Consider the following 21,132-nt stretch of genomic DNA (forward strand, 5'->3'; position numbering starts at 1 on the left):
TTGGGTATCTACTGAGGGTTGGTTCAAGAAAATTCCATTGATACCAATATCTGCAAAAATTTAAGTCCCTTATATAAAATGGTATAGTGTTCATGACATAATAATTTTTTACTCTTCCTACATACTTGAAACAGTCTCTAGATTATTTGTGGTCCATGGAATAGTAAAAGTATTATGTAAATAACTATTTAATCTGTATTGCTTAGAGGATAATGGAAGAAAGATGTCTCTCCATGTTCAGATGCAATCAGTGTGAGTAACTAGATAGCACAGACAATGAGCAATGCAATATTTTTGTTCCTTGATCAATTGTATCTGAGTGTGAGGAACTGGAAGATGGAGAAGAATGACTGTAGAGCTACCCATTCATTCCATCCAGGAATATTTAGTGATCACATACTATATGACTACATCATACCACTTACTTAGGGAGGTGCTACAATTTGCATAGTCCATGGCTTCAGAAATCTCAAATTTACTTGAGTTAGCAAATAGTAGCATCATGGCCCAAATTTAGTTTGCCTGGTGCTAAGGTAAGGACCGTTGTACCTGAAGAGAGGTGAGCCCTCTGAGTTGAAAATGATTTTTCCCCCCAGGCAAAAATACCCGGGAAGGTGGCTGGACTTGAGTAGGGTTGATTCGAGGGAGACATAGAATGCTACCTCAGCTTGCTTGTCTTTGGTGTGAAGGCCCACACAGGTAGTAGCCATATCACAGTGATTTGACTCCATGTACTGAAGAGGGACGGTCTGAGAAACAGCAGTCTGAGTAGCCTCTTACTTATCCTTAAGACTGTTCTTACCAACTCCTCCATTTGTTTCATCTGGAAAGAGATGAAAGAAGGTGTTTTCTACTTAAAACATTCCCAGGGCTGCACTATGCCCTCTGTGCACTGCTTCTTACATCTGGCATCTGTCTCTTCCTTGCCCATTCACATCCACTCTCTCATTCATTCTCTGTATCCACCTGACTGCAGATAACTTTCATCACCATAACAACAGATTCCTAAGAATCCTTAAGTGTTCTCCTCTTGCCAGGAGGGTAGCACTCTTCCAGACTGGATTTCAAGGATGTCCATGATATATGGACACATATACAGGTCCAGACCTGCATAGTGTGCCCATCCTTCACTAAAGAACGGTCCTTCTCCAACCAACTTAGTCAGACAAAGGAGGACACAATGATCAGACACAATCGTCTTATGCTCAGCCCCACATAAAAATGAGAGTGCTATGTATAGATTAGCTTGGGTGGTCGGTGTGGCAGGGTGGAGGAAGTGAGGATTAAGAGGCGGGGTCTAGAGATCGGTAGTTATGCCACGAAGGGCATTGCTGTTTGAAAAGACTGTGATTTCTCAGAGCACATTGATTATTGAGAAAATGGGTTGTATAGGGTGATGCCACCCCACGTTTGGGGGCCTCCTGCATGTAGGTACTTCCCTCTTCATTTTTCATGTCTCTCTCTCTCTCTCTCTCTCTCTCTCTCTCTCTCTCTCTCTCTCTCTCTCTCTCTCTCTCTCTCGTGTGTATGTGTGTGTGTCTTTGACAGGACACTGGCACCATACTCTTTCAACCCTCCAGGTATCAGATCTATAAGTCAAATATATACTCAACATCAGGTATTGCATATGCCATATGCACCTTGAGCTGATAGAAGAACTTGGAAGCTGTGTCTGTATTGTGCTGGTTTTGCAGGCATGCAGGATGGAAGAATTATGAGATCACAGACATTGTCACTAATGCAACAGAAAACAAAAAAAGCTAGTGCCAGGGTCACTCTTCCCATTGCATGAAGGTGAGAAACCCAAGTTACATTGGAGATGCCAACCGTGTGGAATGTTTGTGAAGGAAGATGCTATTATAGTAACATGAACTGTCTTAAGACAGGAGAGACATTCTTTTCTGAGATCTAAGTTAGTCCTTTCTCAGATACTTCAGTCTTGATGGTTCATTTAGCCACATCTTAGCCTCTGCACATTCTCAACATCCAGTGCCAATAGTGGGTCTTCGAGCCTTTGCTGCAAAAAGCCACAGCAGGCTCCTGTATTCCCACAGGGGTATCTGGAGTGTCATCTCTGGGCGTTTGTGGAGCTGATGATTTTATTTCAACGTGTTTCTGTTGGCAGCAGCCGGGTGCATCATCACACATCCAACTCGATGTGTGATGTGCAGTACACACTGAGTGCTCTTATGGGAGCGGTAAACAGTGAGCCGAGCAAGCGGCTGTCATTTGTCTCAAAATGTCTCCATTCTGAGAATTGCAGACTGCAGATAAGAGCTGTCAATCAGTGGTCCCGAATATTGCTAAAACTGCCAACAATTCTCTGCAAACTTGTCTTGGGAAGAAAGTGCAAACTCTTAGGTCCCTAAACTCAAAGGCTCCCAAGAACTCGTTCGGCAACCAATCAACTAATCAATTCAATAACTAGTGATGCCTGACATGCACCAAGCATGGTGGGTAGGTATCACAGAGAGTATGAGCCCAAAACAAAACCCTTAGTTTCCTGAAGTCTACATCTTAGGAAGCTGCCAACAGTACTTGGCAAACTGTGCCCATAGGTCAGCTTTAATTTGTGTTGCAAATAAAGTTTTATAGAGACACATCTATGTTCATTTGCTTACCCACTGGGGCCATTGCTCACTATAACAAAAGAATTGAGCAGTTGTGATAGAGACTGTATGGTCTGCACAACCTGAAGTATTTCCTATCTGGTCCTTTGTAGAAAGTTTGCCAACCCGTGGGCTAGAAATGCAAAGTGTTAATTCAGGTATGAAGATGGAAATAATAAAAGGGGCAGAGATACATGGCCTCAGAGGATTGAGTTATCAAAGGAAGGGAGGGGGAACAAAGGACTTATGTAAGGGGGCTCTGACAGGAGATGGCAAGCAAGGTGCAGGCCATGCATCCACACCACTGGGCATGCTCAGAGTCATTCAGAAGGTACTAAAGGATGGTTGGAGTGAGCAAAGGGGAGGGGGAAACAGATGAGGTCCAAGAGCCGGTGAGAGGACTGTAGTGGATGGGGCGCTTGTGGCAAGAACCTTGGGTTTTAGTTGAATGTGATGGGAAGGCTCTGTAGTTCTGGTGGGGAACAAGCTGCTCTTGTGTTTGGAGGCTCTTTTGGCTAGGTAGAGAAAGGGGTATGGGTATGGGTTGGGGGTCTGAGAGTGAAAGCAGAGTAGCCACGTAGAAGGCTGCTCCAGGAGAGAGAAGGCTGGTATCCTGGACCAGGTAGGCAGCTCCAAGGGTAGCCATTGAAGTTACACGTTGAAGGCAGAGGCCGTGTGATTCCCTGATGGGGTAGGCTTGGGGAGACAGAGATGCTGAGATTTCAGGCTTGAGCAACTTGAAGTTGCCATTTATGAGGTGGGGAAAGGATGATGTATGATGGCAAGGACGCGGAATAGACATCAGGGCTTCTTTCTGAAGGTACCAAGTTCAAGCTTGTCTCTCCCTTCACCCCACCCCAATCCTTTCTCTCCTTCTCTTCTATTCCCACATTAGAGTGTCTCATTAAGTTGCTCAGGTTAGCCTAGAACAGTGTTTCTCCTGAATACTGGGATTGCAGATGAAAACCATCATCCCTCGCTCTCAGAAATGCAGATGTGGAATAGGCCTCTTCGTCTGGTACAGCCTTCCTGCACTTGCCTTGTGGCCTGCTCAGGCTCCTGTGGCCCTTCCAGCTTTCTAGTTCCCTTTCTCAATCATTATCTCCTCTCCTGCCTGCAGGCATCCAGCCTCTTGAGTAGACTCACGGTTTTCTGCCTCCGTCCTTCCAATCGAAATTTAAATATTAGGACATTGGGGGGAGCATCCTGTCTGGGCCACTGTAAGAAGCCCCTTATGTCTCTCTCTGCCTCAGCCTTCACAAACTTCATCTCATGTGCCTGGCCCTTGGGTGATTTTTTAAAAAAAGATAATTTGCATCTTGTCTTTGTCTCTTGGACCCTCCCAAGGCCCCAACAAAACTGAAAATCCAGGAATATGCCAGGATAAGAGTGTACCCTTCATCATACTCTTAGTTACAGTTTTTTTCCCTCGAGAGTTTTAGTGAGCCCTGGACTTTTGCATGCTAGTGAGATATTCTTCCAGGGAGCTATAAACCCAGCCCATTGCATTTAATTTAATTTTTTTTTTAGATAGGGTCTCGCTAGAGTTGACCACACAGGCTTTGAATTTCCTCCATGTCACTGGGCCCAGTGCCACAGATTTTTTTCTTTAGCAAGAAGAAAAAAAAACATTTTTTTTCAGCTGTACTGTGTGAAGACCTATGTAGGAACCTGATATGCACATTTATTTATCTATTGTGCAGAGGAGAAGGGCATGGCTCTTTTTGAATCAAAGTTGAGGGACCTTTGTTCTGAGAGCTGTTCCCCTTGTTAAACTGAGCACCTCACACTCCAGTTGTCAGAGTGTTAGCGTCCAGAACGTGTATTCCCAGGGTGATTAACTGTCAGAAGGAAAAGAAAACAAACAGAAACCCCAAAATAGCAATATCAAGGAGATAGTTGGCCCTTCTTTTTTGCTAAATAAAAAGATAAAGAAGGCCATCCAGGAATGGTATTAGCCACACTCCACGGCACAAACAAATAGCTCTGCAAATCTCCAAACTCCATACAATCAAGGTTTGATTTCCACTCCTGCTACACGCTCATCGACATTGGCAGTGGGGGCCAGCTGAAGCCAGCTCCGTCTTGGCATTCATTTCTAGGACCTCTGAATCGGGAAAGGAACTTTATGCCTAGCTGTCTCTCAGGACTTTTACCCGGAAGTGACCTGTTTGTTTTACTTCCGTTCCACTAGTGAACGTAAGTCATTGGGCAGAACTAACTTAAAAGGAGACGGGACAGGAAATCCTCCCACAGAAGATGACAGCAGACAGAGGTCTGCAACTCTCAGTGTTCCAATGAAGACAATGGCTTTATGAAAAGAGTCCCTTTCACTATCCAAATGATAAGGGGCAACTTCTGGTCAAAGGAATGATGTTTACCCAATTTTTTAACCCATATTTTCCTCCCCTTTACTGTGAGCTAGAGAAAAACTACCATAGAGGGATGCTGCTGGCCCTCAGCTCAGTGGGTTGGCCCAGGCTGCAAGGCACCAAATATCTCCTCATGCCAGATTTTTTTCTCAGCAATGTCTCCCTTTTTATACCCCTCCTTCTAGAGCATGTCTCCACTGGTGCCTCTCCAAGCCTCTGACCACCTTCTGTCTTGGGTTGAGGGAGGGTGTGTCACTGAATAGGAAAGGAGAAGCTGCAGGCTGCCCATGGCTGCCTGCTCAGAGATTCAGGGTGGAGAGCAACACACGGGCTTACTGCTTCCTTCTGTGGAAATAGATGAGATACTTGGAAGGGACAGACAGCCCAGCCACCATGGACCCCTCCCCAGTGCCTCAGTTTCTCTGCAGACATGTGTCCAGTGGGAGGCACAGAAGCACAAGGCAGTAGAGGTCTCAGAATCTGGGACCTCAGCCACTGCCAGTGGGTTTAGACTATGTAGAGAGCTCAGAGATCCAGGGCTCTTCAGAGGGGCTGCTTGAGAGTCAGCTTCTCCTTCCTGCTGTGCTGTTCTCAGGACACAACCTGAGCCACCTCTGTTTCCTGTAGGGAATATGTTTGATGTTGCAAATGCAGAGGGGTCCAAACTGTCTCCATGCTCCATGGTGCCTGAATAATGAGGCTGCATCCATCTAGAGATGTGACTCAATTCATGGCATAGAGTTTTATTGGCTACACCCAGTTTGGCTAATGCATATTACCAAAACATACAGTAATAGTAGTAATAATAACAACTATGACCACTGTAGCCTAAGTTTTCTGGAACTCTTTGTTTTGAAACATGTTTTCTCATATGCTTTCTTATTTGTTCCCACTGAGCTATGCAGGGGTAGATTGTCACCAAGCCCAGAGGCTGGTAAACAGGTGGGAAAGTAGCTGAAGCAATGGAGGAAATTCACTCTCAGTGTAATCAGGATAGGAAGGTAAAACCAGCTTCATAGCTGGCTGATTCAGCACCCAAAGGTGATTAGAGTTTAGAGTCGGTGTCCTTCCCACCTCTGTGCCATCCCTGGGCTGGCCACTGTCAGGACAGCTGCAGGAATGCCAGAGTCCTCGACAGCTGTAATTACAGCAGGAAGAACGGAAGTTTTCTCCCACTGTGCCTATCTGGGTGGCTGACCCTTAGTCAGAGAGCACGGTCTTGTTCCACGACGCCAGGTATGCTTCGCATCTCCTGAATCATTTCTAAACCACTGCCTGGGTGGGAACCGAGGGCATCTCAGATCATCCTGGTCCTGGCCCAGGGAGCGCTCCCCTTCACTTTGGCATCTGATTGGATGGGTTGTGTCCATGCTATCCCAGAACTGAGACTGGAATCTGCTCTGCCCACTGAACTATAGATGGACTGCTCAATTCTAGCTCTTCCTCACCAGGAGTTTCCTTATTATACAGTAAAGATGGCAGGCTGTTAGGTGCAGCCCTTAAAATGAGCCCTCAAATGAATACATATTTAAATAACCATATACATGTACATAATTTTTATTTGTCAATTTAAAAAAAGAAATTAATACAGTGCCAGGTTAAATGTGATTTTTTTTATATATAATAATGCTAGTTGCACATTGGAACAGTAGACTACTGGCACATTTTAAAAAATATTATTCTGTGCTAATTAGTCTATTTAAGTTTCCCACTTCTTGGTAAAATATATGTATTTTAGAAAATTATCCATTCCACCCAGGTTTTGAAGTTCACTAGTAATTTATAATATTCTTTTTTAGCTTAAAGTTTATAAACTTTTCACTTATAAAGAGAACTTGTTCTTTTTAAATGGATAAACGTTTTCAACCTTCAAAATGAAAGTGCTATCCTAGTTGTCTTAAGACCAAGGATGGGCACAGAGCTATCCTGGAGCATGGAGGCCAGCACATACATCTTGCCTGTGATAAATAGTTTAAGTTCTAAGGGGGAAAGAGGCACTCAGATGTCACAGGTTCTACTCCAGCCCAGATGAGAACCTGGAAGAGGAGGTGGACAGGAAGTTGCGCAAAAACCTACCTTCAGCATCCCTGAAGAAGAGATGGGCCACACAGGAACATCCCCTAGGCAACTGGGTCCTTTCCAGCTGTACTTTATACCAGTAGAGTCTCATCCTTGCTTCCCATCGTATCCCCTAGCAGCAAAGATACACCCCTGTTTTACCAGTGAGAGACAATAAAAGCAAACATTTTTCTTAGGGATCATAGATCCTTGCTATAGTTTGAAAGGAAATTGCCCCACTTCCCCATTACACAAGTGCATGTGTTTAAACAATTGGTTATAGTTTGTAGCACTACTTTCGGAGGTTATGGAACCTTTATTAGATAATCCTAGCTGAGGAAATGTATTATCAGGGTGCAGGATATACAGATTTAAACCCAGCCAGATACAAGTGCTCTCTGCTTCTTGGTTTGTCAAGATGTGAGGACTATGCTCATGCCACACACTTCTGCTCCCATGAGCTGTGTCAGGCCTTCCTTATTATAGCATAGTGTGCTCTCTTAAACATTATTTTCCCCCAAACTCTTTTCTCCTTTAACTTGCTTCTTGACAAATATTGACTAATCACAGTGATAAGAAAAGTAACATAAGAAATCTGTCTGAAAGTTGAGTTATTGACATAATAAACCTGGCTGTGGCTCTTAGGTCTTTAGAAGTGGTTTTGGGGAGGAATGTGGAAGAGTTTGGAGCTGAAGGCATGAGAACACAGTAACACTGTAAGCGAAGCTTAATGGGTTGTTTTTATGGGAAGAAAGACCAGAGCTAAAAGGCAGACTGTGAAGGCCAGGCTCATGAGGTCTCAGGAGCAACAGCTCTGTATCAGTAACTGGACTGAGTCATTTATGTCATGCTCTGCCAAAGAGTAGGGTTGTATTCTGTCCATGTTTTGAAATTCTGAGTCAGTCTAAATGTAATAGTAACTAACAGACTGGGTTGGTTGGTGGAGGGATATTATGACAGCACAGATTTCAGGCTAGGGCAAGACTGCTTACGGCCTTAGCCACGTTTATAAGAGCAGGAAATGCAGCTGAAGGATGGAGGTTTGCAGGTGGCAAGGCAAAGCCATGGGTTAAAAAGTTGAGGGCAACATGTCTATGGACAAAGTAGTAGTAGCCGTTAAAGAGTTTAGTGCTTTTGAAGACCAAGCACATCCCCTGCATCGGGACAGTAGAAATGATTCCTCAGACTTAAGATCCTCTCTATGAAAAGTTCTAGGATGCAACAATATAAACTCACTTGAAAACCTTATTTAAAAAGAGAAGACCCATGAAGAGTACCGGAGTAGAGTTTTACTAGTAGTTGCTCTTACAAAGCCACCTAGGGAAATTTTCCCTGTGTTTCACCTCCACACACCAAAGGCCACAGCAGCTATGGTGAAAGGCGGGCAGACCCACCTGGAGCTTGCAGTAGAGCCAGGAAGCAGTGCCCATGTGGTGTTGACTTTCCAGGCATGTAGTACACAAGAGTTCTGGAATCAAGCAGGTTTGCACCAAGGCCTCATGGAAAAATCCGATGAAGCCAGGCAATGTTGGGCGGTCATGTTCCTTACCCCCAGAAGCCCTCAGATGCCATTGCATGAAGCCTAAGATGGAAAGGAGACCTTGGGATGTTGGAGATTCTGAGAATGAGAACAGTGTGAGAAAACTGCAGGTTTTCTTATGGAGCTGCCCCTAAAGAGGCCATGTGTGCTACACACAACAGAGCTGCAGGCAAAGCCCAGATGATGGCACGTGAGTGCCAGATGCCAGACACGAAGCTTCAGGATCTGGAGTTTGTTTGCTTTACTGAGTTTTGAACTTGCTTTGAGCTGGTCTTTTTGTTGTTGTTATACCTTTCACTCCCCCCTTTTTGAAATGGGTATGTTTACTCTGTGCCATTGGATATTGGATATAAATAATATGGTTTCGCATTTTATAGGGATTTACAGTTAAGAATTTGCCTTTAGTTTCAGAAAATGTTGGAATTATGAATGATGTTGAGATCGTCAAGACTATGGGGATTTTGAGGTTATATTGATTGGGTTTTGCACAATGAAATGACTATTCGCCCCTGGAGGCCAGGGGCAGAGCATTATTGCTTGAGTATAAAATGCTACACACAGGTACATGTGTTCAAATACTTAGTATCCTGGTGATGGTTGTGGAAGTTTGAATATGCTTGGCCCAAGGAGTAGCACTATTAGGAGGTGTAGCCTTGTTGGAGTAGGTGTGGCCTTGTTGGAGGAAGTGTGTCACTGTTGGGGTGGGCTTTGAGACCCTCCTCCTAGCTGCCTGGAAGTCAGTCTTCTGTTCTGGCTGCAGTCAGATCAAGATGGAGAACTCTCAGTTCCTTTTCTAGCACCATGTCTGCCAGCACACTGTCATGCTTCCTGCCTTGATGATAATGGACTGAACCTCTGAAAGTGTAAGCATATCCCAACTAAATGTTTACATTTATGCAAATTGCCTTGGTCACGGTGTCTCTTCACAGCAATGGAAACCCTAGCTAAGATAGTAGTGTTGCCCAAGCAGGCCATGGAACCTCCGGGAGGTAGAGTCTCCCTGAAGCAAGTGGGTTGCTAGGGGTGGGCTAGGACTTCTGAGCTATAGCCTAGCCCTTGTTGCTACCTGAGCTCTATGCTTCCTGGTCAATTGAGACCTGAAGCATTTCAGTCACACGATCCTACAGCCATGAACTTCCCCACCTCAATAGACTGCCCCTTTCAAGCTAATGAACCCCTCTTTTTAAAAGTTGCTTCTTGTCAGACATTTGCTCACAGCAACCAGAAAAGGTAACTAATGCAACCCCCACACACCCTGATTTTCAGAATTACGTGTCACTTTGTACAGCAAGAGGGCCTTTGTGGCTATGATTCAGTTAAGGACCTCCAGGTAGGGAATTTATCTCGGATGATCTAGGCAGACTCAGTGTGATTCAAAGGGACTTTCAAAGAGGGAGGTGTTGGGGTCAGAGTTGGAGAGAGCTATGACAGTGACAGTGACAGTAATATCATTCAGAAAGGAGTCACTAGCTGAAGAATGCAGGCAGCTAATAGGCTAGGAGACTGACAAAACATTCTTCCCTGGAGCCTCCATGAGAGACGGGGTGTCCCATAAGACCCATTTTGGATTTCTGACCTAATACTTACTATCTCATTAACATAAGAAAATAAGCGTGTATTGTTTAAAGCTAATTTGGTGGCAATGTGTTAAAATGTAGCTGAAAACCAACACTGCTCAGCAAGAAGCTGAGGGAGGCCTTGGTACATCAGGCTCCTCCGCCTTTGGTATCTGCTCATCCACACAGGCCAGCACGCTAGGTCTGTCACTGCCCCTGTAGCTGCTCTTCTGTAAAATGACAGCATTGTACCTAGACTGTCTAGCTGCAGACACAGATGTACTTCACCAGCAATGGCCTGATGGAGACCCAAGCAACAGATAAGGCAGATAAAATAGCTAGGCAGCAGTGAAGGGAAGCTGGCGGAGGGGGAAAGGCAGAGGAAGGACTCGGTGTTCATCAGGGGTACCAGGCAAGGGAAAGGAAGGGCCCCGGCAATAAACTCACATCCGGCTTGAAATGGGAAGTATCACTTAACCTAGACAGTCCACCCTGGAGGAAGAGCCAGGTTTGTGGTAAAGATGAGGTTGGGTTCTATGTTGCTCACTATGTTGTTTATGTGGATCTGACCTCTACAGAAGGAAAGATTATCTAAGCAAGGCTTTTGGGGAACATCTGTGGATCTAGCTGAGAAAGAGGGAGTGGGTAAGGGAAGGATGCTGAGGATAAAACCCCAGGGAAGTATCTAAGAGTCCACTGAAGGAAGAGAATGCAGTGCAGGACACAAATCAATAGGCAGGCAGCAGGCAACCGGCACTCAGTCGCACCATGGAAACTGTGTGGAAGAGAAGGCCGGTGAAAGATGACAATGAGAGTTGGCTAGCCCAGAAAGCTGACTGCAGCTTCAGAAAGACTTGCTATTAGGTTTGGGAGTTCAGAATCCATCAATGACTCCTGGGAGAGTCGTTTCCATGGAGAGGCAGGGGAAAGCCAGATTGTATTAGGCTAAGGAGGGAACTCGAGGTAAGGGTGCTCGGATGGCGAGCTACAAGGACATGTGTTTATTTCACTAGGAGATGCAATATAAACCATGCCAAGACACCAAAGACATCTAGGAACCTTTCCAAGCAATGGTAAAAACAGAAAACAACAACAACAACCAAAAACACAATTCTCTAATATAAAATGACAAAATTCCTCAAAGCTTGTGGTAGCTGAAAAAAATTGTGGACAGGAGCTTCTAAGGAGAGTGGCAATATATGGCCCAGGAATTCGAGGATGGCTACCGTTGCCACTGCCCTGCCTAGTGTCTATCCACATGACTACAGCCCCTGCATAATAACTTCAAGGTCCACTCACTCTACAGCTTTGGTAGCCTGTGTGAGTTCCAGGCCACCCTCTGAGAGCAGACACTCAAATGTCCACATAAAGAGATGGAATCACAAATCTCTACTGGATGGAAGCCACCCCTCCAACACCTGTCATTTCAGCACACAGCCTGACTGCCAACCTCCAGCAGTGGCGGGTATCTGTATATGGCCTTCTCTGACCCGTGGGGCCTGTTGCATTTGTATGGGGCAAATGAGGTGCGGGTGACTTCAGCCTGCTGCCTTACTCCTGGAAAAGCTGTCAACAAGGGCTGAAGAGGTTGGTGTATTCATACCCAGAAGACAACCCTCAGGCCCCAATTCTGCCTCCAGCTGGATTAAGCAGTTGCCTCCAGTGATGGGGACTAACTTCCTCAGATCCTCTGGTGACTTTCTTTCCAGCCCTACCTTTTTATTTTCCTGGGCTCAACTCCTACATGAGCTTCTTGCACCAGGATCCTTCATTCAGTGTCAACTTCCAGGACAACACAGACTAAGGCAGAGGGCTATCTGACCCTGCATGTGGCAAAGCTCCTTATGGTCCTACAGAGCAGCTTCCGGCAAACAAGGAAGTGTTCTGGAAATCTTGTCAGCTACCTATCTGCTCACTAGCATCAGTAACAACATCTGCACCTGCCATCTTTATTTATTTTTATAGTTAGAGATCTAAGATGAACTTTCCAAGGCGCTTTACAGTTTCTCATGTAAAAGTGTTTATTCAAGACCCTGGGCAGTAGCTGCAATAACGCGCTCTCCAATGATGTTTACATCCCAACCCTTAAAATCCATACACGTATCTTCTGAGGTATGAGTGTACAGAGCCTGTCCTCAATAAATAAGCATCCCAGTGGAATACCAAGGTCTTAGAAGAGAGAGACCGGGCACACAGATAAAGAGAGGAAGAAAGTATGGCCACAGGAGCAGGACTCTGAATGGTGTTGAGAAGGAGGTCAACGGTCAAGGAATGAAAACAGGACAGGGCAAGGGATCAGATTCTTCCGTAGAACCTTCAGAAGCAGTGCAGGCCAGCAGACTTGGAGACTTCTAATCTCCAGAATTGCAAGATAGCAAATCCATGCTTCATCAAGCACTAACTAAGGCGTAGTCGTTTGTGACAACAGGGCACTAGCACAGGTTAAGTAGACAAATCTATAGATTCCCTGTCAGGTACACGAGCACAGAGCCCGCCCACCCTGTAAGCTATAGTGGTCATGTGACTTTCAGGAAGCCCTCACGGTGATTTAGGAATAGTGCTGACCTCTGGCCCATAGGTTGCTAGGGGCTGAGTGAGTGAACGCAGCTGTTTGATAGTACCTCTAGTAATAATGAGATTGATTATGGCAGTTTAGTTGCTATTGATATTTATGATAACCCTGCAGGTGGGTGTTTTATTTATTTTTATAGTCAGAGAACTAACCTGGACTTCCCAAAGCTGTGTGACCAGAAAGACCTGGGCACCTAGACTACCTGATTCTACAGACCTTCCACCTGCAGACAATCCCATCAGTTAGCATTCCCAGTGATAGCAATTGTCCCCTGGACACCTGGTCTCTGGTCATGCTTTAGTCATGGTCCCTACCCTTGGCTGTCACTGAACCTACCAGGTTTAGCTGTTTGCCTTTCTGCAGGTGGCCATGAGATCCCATGAATGGAGCACCTGGAAAATACTCACTGTGATATGTTCACAAAGGAGGGCACCTCTTGTCATTTCTGAAACAACTCTGGAGTGGGCATGGTGGGACACACCATCTCTCTTTCAGGGATGAACTTGCCAAGGCTTAGTGAGGCTGGGAGACTCATCCTAGGTGGCAGAGCGGAAGGGGAGGGGGCAGGTCTCCAGGCTCCTCATCCCGAGTCTCTCCTGCAGCTTGTAAAATCCTCCCAAAGGCTTCTTCTAATTCCCCGCTGTTTAAATCCCAGCCAGTGAAAATTGTCGTTGACTTGACACGCTGTAGGGAATGTGATAGAAACCCCGAGTAGGTGGGCAGTGGCGTGTACACATTGCATTTCCATTTACCGTTGCTCTAATCCAGGATCACTTGAGTAAGCTCTCTGGTTGGCAAATGTTTCTGCTTCACGGATTTAAAAACATTAGATGTTCCCACCCACCAGAAAATACTGTGTGATGTAACTATTTTTCATTTTCCTCACGAAGCCACTGGAAAGCCAGGGTCCCCTGTCAGGGTTCAGTGTGGTACATTGAACCCAGCTGCGGCAGTTTGCGTCACTGACATTCCCAGTGATAGAGACCAAATTCCTTCCACTCTCTGGAACCCGGCAACTTGGTCTGGGAAATGAGGGGGTTGGACTAGATAATTCCTAAGAGCCTTTGTTGCTCAAGGTTTAGACAGCTACCAGGGTAAAGTTCTTAGCAGCAGAGAGGATTTCTCCCGGTCTGCTATGTGGGTCTCTGTGCTGAATCCCAGTGGACAGGGAGAGCTGGGAGGTGTCCAGGAGCCATATTGGGAACAGAGCCTTTGTGTTCCAGTCCCAGCCTGGCTACCTTTGTTTCTTTCTGACATCATAGGGAAGGCTACCCTGCCGTAGGCTCGTGCTCTTCTGGACCAGAGGGTTGCCAGGACAGCTAGGTCTCCTCTCACTAACAACATGGAGATCAGAGAGAAGCAGCTGTCCCGGCACTGTTTCCCGGGTCTCTCATCCTGTCTGTGCACAAAGCTCAACAGAGGGTCTTTCCACAGAGGCGTATGGAAGCCTCTGGCCCACCACTGGAGTAACCAGCACCCGCTTGGCTTTTCCTAAACCTACTTTTTGTAGAATCAGTTTAATAGATGATCAACTTGCGTAGTAATGACTTCACCACCGCGCTTCCGTCTTTATTCTTTTCCCCTTAGTTTTAAGGTTGGGCACCTTCAATTTATTTTGTACTTCCAATAATGTAAATTCAGTGTTTTTCATTCTCTGAAACATGAGGCTGTATTTACATCCCTCAGGGTATCTTGTAGTTCAGATACAAGTCTTAGCAGTTTGGAGACACATCTCAAGGCCCACTGACATCAATATCAGAGTCTTACAGGCTTTTGGGACTGCAGAGATAACCAGAAGTGCTCAAAGAACTTTTCCTTTCTTTAGCTTTTTAAATTTATCCTCATGGCCCCCTTGTATGTTCTATAGTATGTGGGCTTATAACTTTAATCTCAGTTTCCTCTCAAATTCTTCCTCCATAAGCCTCTCCTACTTGGGGTACTTGTCCCCCCAGGTGAAGAGAGTTGAAACTTGTGTCCCTCTAAACAGACGAGGGGAAGGGACCAGCCTGATCCTGACCCTCAGCCCACACCCTATACCAGGACCTGGGCCTGAGATCTGCAGAAGGTCAGACAATTCCTCTCATCTTTTTAGGCTTCTAACGCCACTCCTGACTTCAACCAACAATAAGCTCCCTGCCTTGTGCCAGCAACAGGAGACCACTGGATGGGAAAGCAGGAGAGCTACCCATAGCCCATAAACCCCAGTCTCCCCACGTTAAAAAACCTTTCAAGTGTTAGGGTTTTGCATATTAGTTATCATAGGAAGAGTTCACAGTTGAGTTCCTTACATAAGCCTTTATCTTAATCACCATGGAAATGAATCTTATAATGCAAGGAACAAACAAAATACACAAACCCCAGGAGACTTCCTTTCAGAAGTATGTGGTTCCTTGGCTCCCGTGTCTCAGGATGTCCTTCCACTGAGACACTGCTCTATTTCAGAGATGTAAGGTTCCCAAGTGCCCATGTCTCAGGATGCCCTTACACTGGAACACTCTCTCCTTTTGAGCTGTGTGACTCCTGGGTGCCCAGGACACCCTCTCATCTGAGCAGAAACACTTGCTGCCTTTGTTCTGAAGTTTACCAAGAAGCTTACATCAACATGCACCAAATTGTCTGGCAAGGTCTGAGGACTTGACCCTTCTCGGCTGTGGAAGGGACAAATGGACAGAGACAAACCCCTTGCTCAGGGATGACCCTCTCCTATTCACTGTGGGCAGTTCAGCTTCTCTCTCTTATTCTGGCTTTACTCACTCCACCCTAGACTACATGTTCTCTTCCCCACTGGCCTGTCCCAGCTTCTCTACAAGACACACACACACCACACACCACACACACACACACACACACAACACACACACACACACACACACACACACACACAGAGAGAGAGAGAGAGAGAGAGAGAGGGAGAGAGAGAGAGAGAGGGAGAGAGGGAGAGAGGTGGGGTGGGGCAATCTCGAACATTCCTTAAGAACATATCACTCATTTCTCCAGCTTAACTCTGCCTCCCGACCCCAGTCCAGGCAGCGGTGCTCTGCACACTGTGAGCCAGACTTTTGAAGGTTCTTGGGCCCCATGGATGTTCTCCCAGCCTGGGTCTGCACTAATATGTGTCCAATATACTCACAATGCCCTTCACTTACTACTTCTGGAACAATCCTACTCCTCCAGGAGTAGACTAAAGTATTATCTCCTTACATGACTCCTCCCCTGGTGCAGCATCTCCAATCAGTCCTAGCAGAAAGACACATCTCCACCTAGTTCTGTTAACAGCCCTTGTGTTCCTCTATCGATGTCTTCATATTGAATCATTTATATTTATGAGCATATCTACATCCCCCAATAGGCTATGGGCTCCTGAAGGTGGGTCCATGAATGAACAAGTCTTACATAGAGGAATGGTTAAGAGTTCAGACAGTAAATCCAAGCCCCCAGGTTTAAATCTGTGTACTCTTTGAATTCTGAAATCCTGGGTAGTGTGCCCCAATCTTCCTCCCTCTTCAGTCCAGCCTGCCCATCTGCACAGGGGGTTCTGCCAGGATCTACCTAGGGCTGCACATAGTAAATGGCAGGTGGCTTTATTATTCATAATGGTTTTGGGTGACAGTTAACCAAGAGTGCTCAGAGTAGGATATTGGAGGAGCAGGGTCCAGATGATCTTCCTCTTTCTGCCCCACTCAGACAGCAGAGGCAGGATCTGGTCTCTGGGTATTCCCTACAGCTTGACATACTCTTAGTCACATTCCCTGACTCTCAGTCTCCAGTTAGGAAGTTGAAGGCATCCACAAACCAGCATTTCATTTCTTCCTTGGACTGGTTATCATGAACCAATGGCCGTTGGGGACTGAAAAGAGTTAATTTTGAAGAGGGGAAGCCAGCAGAGAATACCTTCTAGGACTGGCAGCCCCTTGGTCGCATCCCTGTAGCGCAGACTCATTCAGTTGTGGAAGCAACTGAAGTTCACCAGGGACAGCTGAAGTCTTTGAGGTCTCAGAGCTTGGAAAAGTAGGGTTCTCTGCTATGGTGGGAAGCAAAGAGCTCAGAGTTGGAAGCTGCAAAGCCCTGGTTTTTAGCCATGCAGTGCTAAGAACCCTTAAGCTCAATGGGCCTCAGTTTCCTGTTTCTCTATGAGAATATTACAAAACACATGAAGCCATGTTAGAATGACATCACATCTCAGTGATAGACATTCCTGACCTTTGAACCCTAAGTCCTTCAATCTCAGGGAAGCACTGGATGTCTCCATAACTCCTAGCACCCCCAAAGTACTCTAGACAAGGTGAGCTTAACTTGGAAAAGTGGGCAGATTGGGGAGGGACTTTCTGCACATAAAGTATGGTAAGTAGAAGCTCAAAAGTGAGAATCCACCTTTACCTTAAGTAGTGTAACAACAGACCAATTACATTTCAGGCCCATTTGACCAGGTGGTTTAGACAGGCCTCTACTTTCTCTTTCCCCTTTCCCCATTTGCTTGTTCATTTCTTAACTGCCTAGGAGAGGTTAAAGCAATCTGAATTAAGTTAGTTAAATTGACTTTTATTATTGAATTATAATCATTTGTGCAATTATGAAACCAGGTGTTCCTGATTGAGATCAATTATTCCTTCACCTGATGACTACAGAGCTAATAAGAACTTAGAATAGCTGCTCAAGGACCCTTCCAGCCGCGCTGAAGCTTTCTGGAAAGGTGTTTATTAAACCGAAGAGTGGTGGAAAAAAATCCATAGAGAACAAGGACAGAGATTAAAATCCTTTAGGAAAAGGCCTGGAAGGCTGATTTGATCATCAAGTAGCCTTGATGGGCGGCTGGCTGTTGACGGGAATCTTGGAGGCATTCCTGCAAGGAACTTTGAGGGTGAGGGCGGGAGAACATTGGGGTGGGGGCATTTACTGCTGTGTTCATCAGCTCCCCCATCAAGCTCCAATCTGGACTCCGGGTATTATGGGATGGAGCCTCAGTACCCCGTCCCCCAGGTGAGGAGCGTGTAAAGTGTGTTTTTTGGACACAGGCTTGGGATTCCTGCACATCTAGGCTTTTCTACATTTGTGCTCAGTGAAGAAAAGAGCACAGAAGTTATTTCCATGTTGCATGCGGGACCCTGTGCTTTTATAAAGAGGCTTTTACAGCTTCATGGACCTTGTGACCAAAATGTGGTCTGCATGAAGCCCTTCAGCTGGTCAGTCCACCAAGTGGCCACGACCTGTGGCTGTGTGTCCCATCTAGAGGTGGCTTGTCTGAGCTGATGATCTCTGCAGTGGTTTTCCATGTACATTTGAGGGCTTCTATGCTGGGGCTTGTCCCTCAAAACAGTACTAGAAGTGAGTCTTGTAATTCTAATGTAAAACAGGGCTAGGTCCTTGATTTAATGGGTGGCTAGTTGGCAAAATGGAAGCAAGCCTGACCTTGGAACATTCTGGAACTGTGTAAAACCCTCTGCATCACAAATGGTGGGTATTTAATTTAGTTAAGTTGGCTTGGTTCTTTGAAAAAAATTCCATAGAGTGAATATCAAGGGTGAATAGTATTCAGAGGTAGAAAACCACTTGTTCTTACCTACCCATCTCCACAGTCCTTGCCCCAGCTCCATATTCTGCCTGTGCAGTCTCTTTATTCTTTGAAGCCCATTCCTCATACAGAACAAGAGATATATTCACCAGTTGCTCCTGATAGCTACATTGCTAAAGGATTAGAGACTCATTTCCCCATCTATTCTTAGGCAGGTAACTCCCCAGGCCAACAACTTTGGCCACATATGACAAAGACGGGCAGTCTCCATTTCATCAACATGGTTAGAGACAGGGGAAGGGCTTGTTTTATAGAAAGGAAAGGAATGGTTACAGAGCAGCAAATGATATCAGTTCTCTGTGAGACAGACATCACCTGTGACTCTCACCTACGGTATCAATACTTGGTTTACTGCTAGCAATGCTTCTGTAGTTGTCCTGATCAAGTCGAGGTGAAGTTCCATAGGCCTGGAATCTCATCAAGGAACAGTTCACATCTTGGAATAAGGGGTCTTGACTCAATCATTTCATGAATGTAAGTGTGAGAAGCACAGGGACTGGGCAGGCAGTGTGGATACTGCCTATGGGTACCAAAGATTCACAAGGCCTCAGATCTATATGGGTTGCACATGATAGCAACTCAACTCCAGATGTTTTGCACACATAAGTAAAAGAACCTGTTAGCTCACAGGGCCATGGGATTGAAGGGGTTTTCCTTTAGGGTGGCTGGATTTTAAGTTCGCACAGCATCCAGAAGCTCTCCCATCCCCTCTGTCTCTCTCATCTTCGACTGCCTGCCTGTGTATGGGCTCCATTCCAAAGCAAACCATTTCCTCAAAGACCAGAGGACCATTGGCTTCATTAACAAAAATTCCAGGGTGATATATATTGGTACTGCATGGGTCCCAGATCTGGTCCTGCCCTGAGTTCTGAGAAGGCAGAACAAACCAAGAGGAGGATGTCCTGGTACTTGCAAAACACTTTACTGACTGGGCTATCTCTGGGTTTGTTAAAGCAAAGGATTCCCAAGAAACCCTGACAGGAGTGGGAAGGGAGTCACTGAGGTGGTAGAATGGGCACTGAATGAGGCCTGTTTTTATGTAAGCGTGAAATGTGAATAGAATTCCAGGTCTATTTCTGACCCACTCTGTCCCTCTTCGACAAATCGTTTCTGGGGTCTTTCCCTCCCAGTTGCCAGGATGTCGTATAGGATTGAGGTAAAACACATGGGGTCAAATTGCCATGGTAGCCTTGACTGCTGTCAGTAGTGACTAAGAGCTGTGTTCAGAAACTCAGCCTCCCAACAGACAGTTCAAATGTGGACACACTGTGCAGTGAGGGTCAGCCATATATAGCACAGAAACACATTCTAGAGAAGAATCACTTAAATCTGAAATGTGAACTTTGAAGAAAAGGACAGAGTGTGGCATGTAGGAAAGCAGGCACACTCTGGAAGTGCTCGGAGCAGAGAGGACAATCATGTAGGAGGGAAAGCTGGGACACAGGCCTCTGCTGAGTGTTCAGCAGGAGGAGACTCTGGGTGTGGCCTTTCTAGGCCCTGGCCATTCCCAGACCTCTCCACTTTTGGTTTTACACTGTGAGGGCCAAGGAGTTGGGTGAGGCTCCAGGCAGATGGCAACCACACACCACAGCCACGCTCCCTGCTGACACTGAGGGCTGTCTGGTTTTCCTCACTGTCATGTTGGGCTCTAAGTCACCCACTTAAGTCACCACTGGACAGGGAGAAGCTTGCAGCCTGCTTGCCAGAGCCCCATCCACCTCAGCCATTAGTGTGTTTAACAGCACTGGCCCCATGCTGACTTCTGACATGCAGCAATTAATCCCTCTCCACTCAGAAGGGGCTATTCACAGAGCTTGATTCAAAAACATTACTGTTCCAGTTTGGGAAAAAAATGCTCCATTGTTGACTAGGTAAGCCATTTGTTGTTTTGGGAAAAGCCTCTGGTCTTCACCCTACCTTTTATATAAATCCTAGGCGCATTATGGATTTACATATAATGTATGGTGTCACAAAGACTTTATAAGATGAACACTTAAGCAACATTTATATATGCTGAGAGCAGAAAGGTCTGTTCTGTTGCCAGAGGCAGAATAAGATTAAGGCTCATGAATTTCTTCATATAAAAATGTTTATACATGTGTGGCTCCAGTCAATAGAATAAATGTGTTTAAATGTAAATAAAATGACAGGTTTGAGGTTGGCACTTACAATGTCCGAGGGTCGCTACCTTACAACAAAGTCCAGGGTGCTGATAGTAATGGCATTAGTTAGTATTTATTTCTACGGGCCAGGCATTGCATTACCACGTGAACTCTATTTAATTTACAAAGGAAAAGAAATCAAATGGCAAAGAAACACAAAAGAAGTGGTCTGTTTTACTTCTGCAAGTGAATGTTCGCACTCATGGGTTGCTGTTGGGAACCTTCAAAAAAAAGGGGAAATTGTCAAAAACCAAAGCAGAAATCCATCCCCATGTCTAGGAGTGTGCCCTGGCAAAATAATTAAGAATACGCAAAATGATAGAGCTATGAGATGCTGTTTTCACAGTAAAGATAGGAGTCAATTTAAATGCTCAGTAACGGAAGGTTTGTTAAGTAAGCTGTCATACACCCATATGAGTGAGAGCTTAACCCGGCACACATTGAGCATCATGCGGCAGCTGTGCGTTTGCTAAGAGGTTCCCCATCTATTGTTTACAAATAGAAGCAAACTCTAGAACTGTACATTCAACATGCAAAGCACCCCTCTCAAAAAATAGGGGGCGGGGGAGAAAAAGCCTAGGGAGAAATAGACCAAACACCACAGCGATAAAGTTGTCTCCAGGTGGTAAAATTAGAGGAGGCTTTAATTTTTCCCATTTCTGGTTGTGCAAAATCTTTTCTAAGTTTTCTGTAC

At 45.6% G+C, this 21,132-nt stretch overlaps 1 long non-coding RNA gene across 1 annotated transcript; it reads right to left on the bottom strand.

The window, feature by feature from the left end:
* Positions 1-638: 638 nt before the first annotated feature.
* On the bottom strand, positions 639-13,501 carry Gm32544. The gene is made up of 3 exons (XR_390553.2): positions 13,115-13,501; positions 7,058-7,172; positions 639-823 (listed from the first exon to the last, which is right to left on the bottom strand). It is a non-coding gene; the product is annotated as a predicted gene, 32544 (long non-coding RNA).
* Between the last annotated feature and the right edge of the window lie 7,631 nt (positions 13,502-21,132).

The sequence above is a fragment of the Mus musculus genome, chromosome 4 (assembly GCF_000001635.26).
Source record: "Mus musculus strain C57BL/6J chromosome 4, GRCm38.p6 C57BL/6J".
Lineage (NCBI taxonomy): Eukaryota > Metazoa > Chordata > Mammalia > Rodentia > Muridae > Mus > Mus musculus.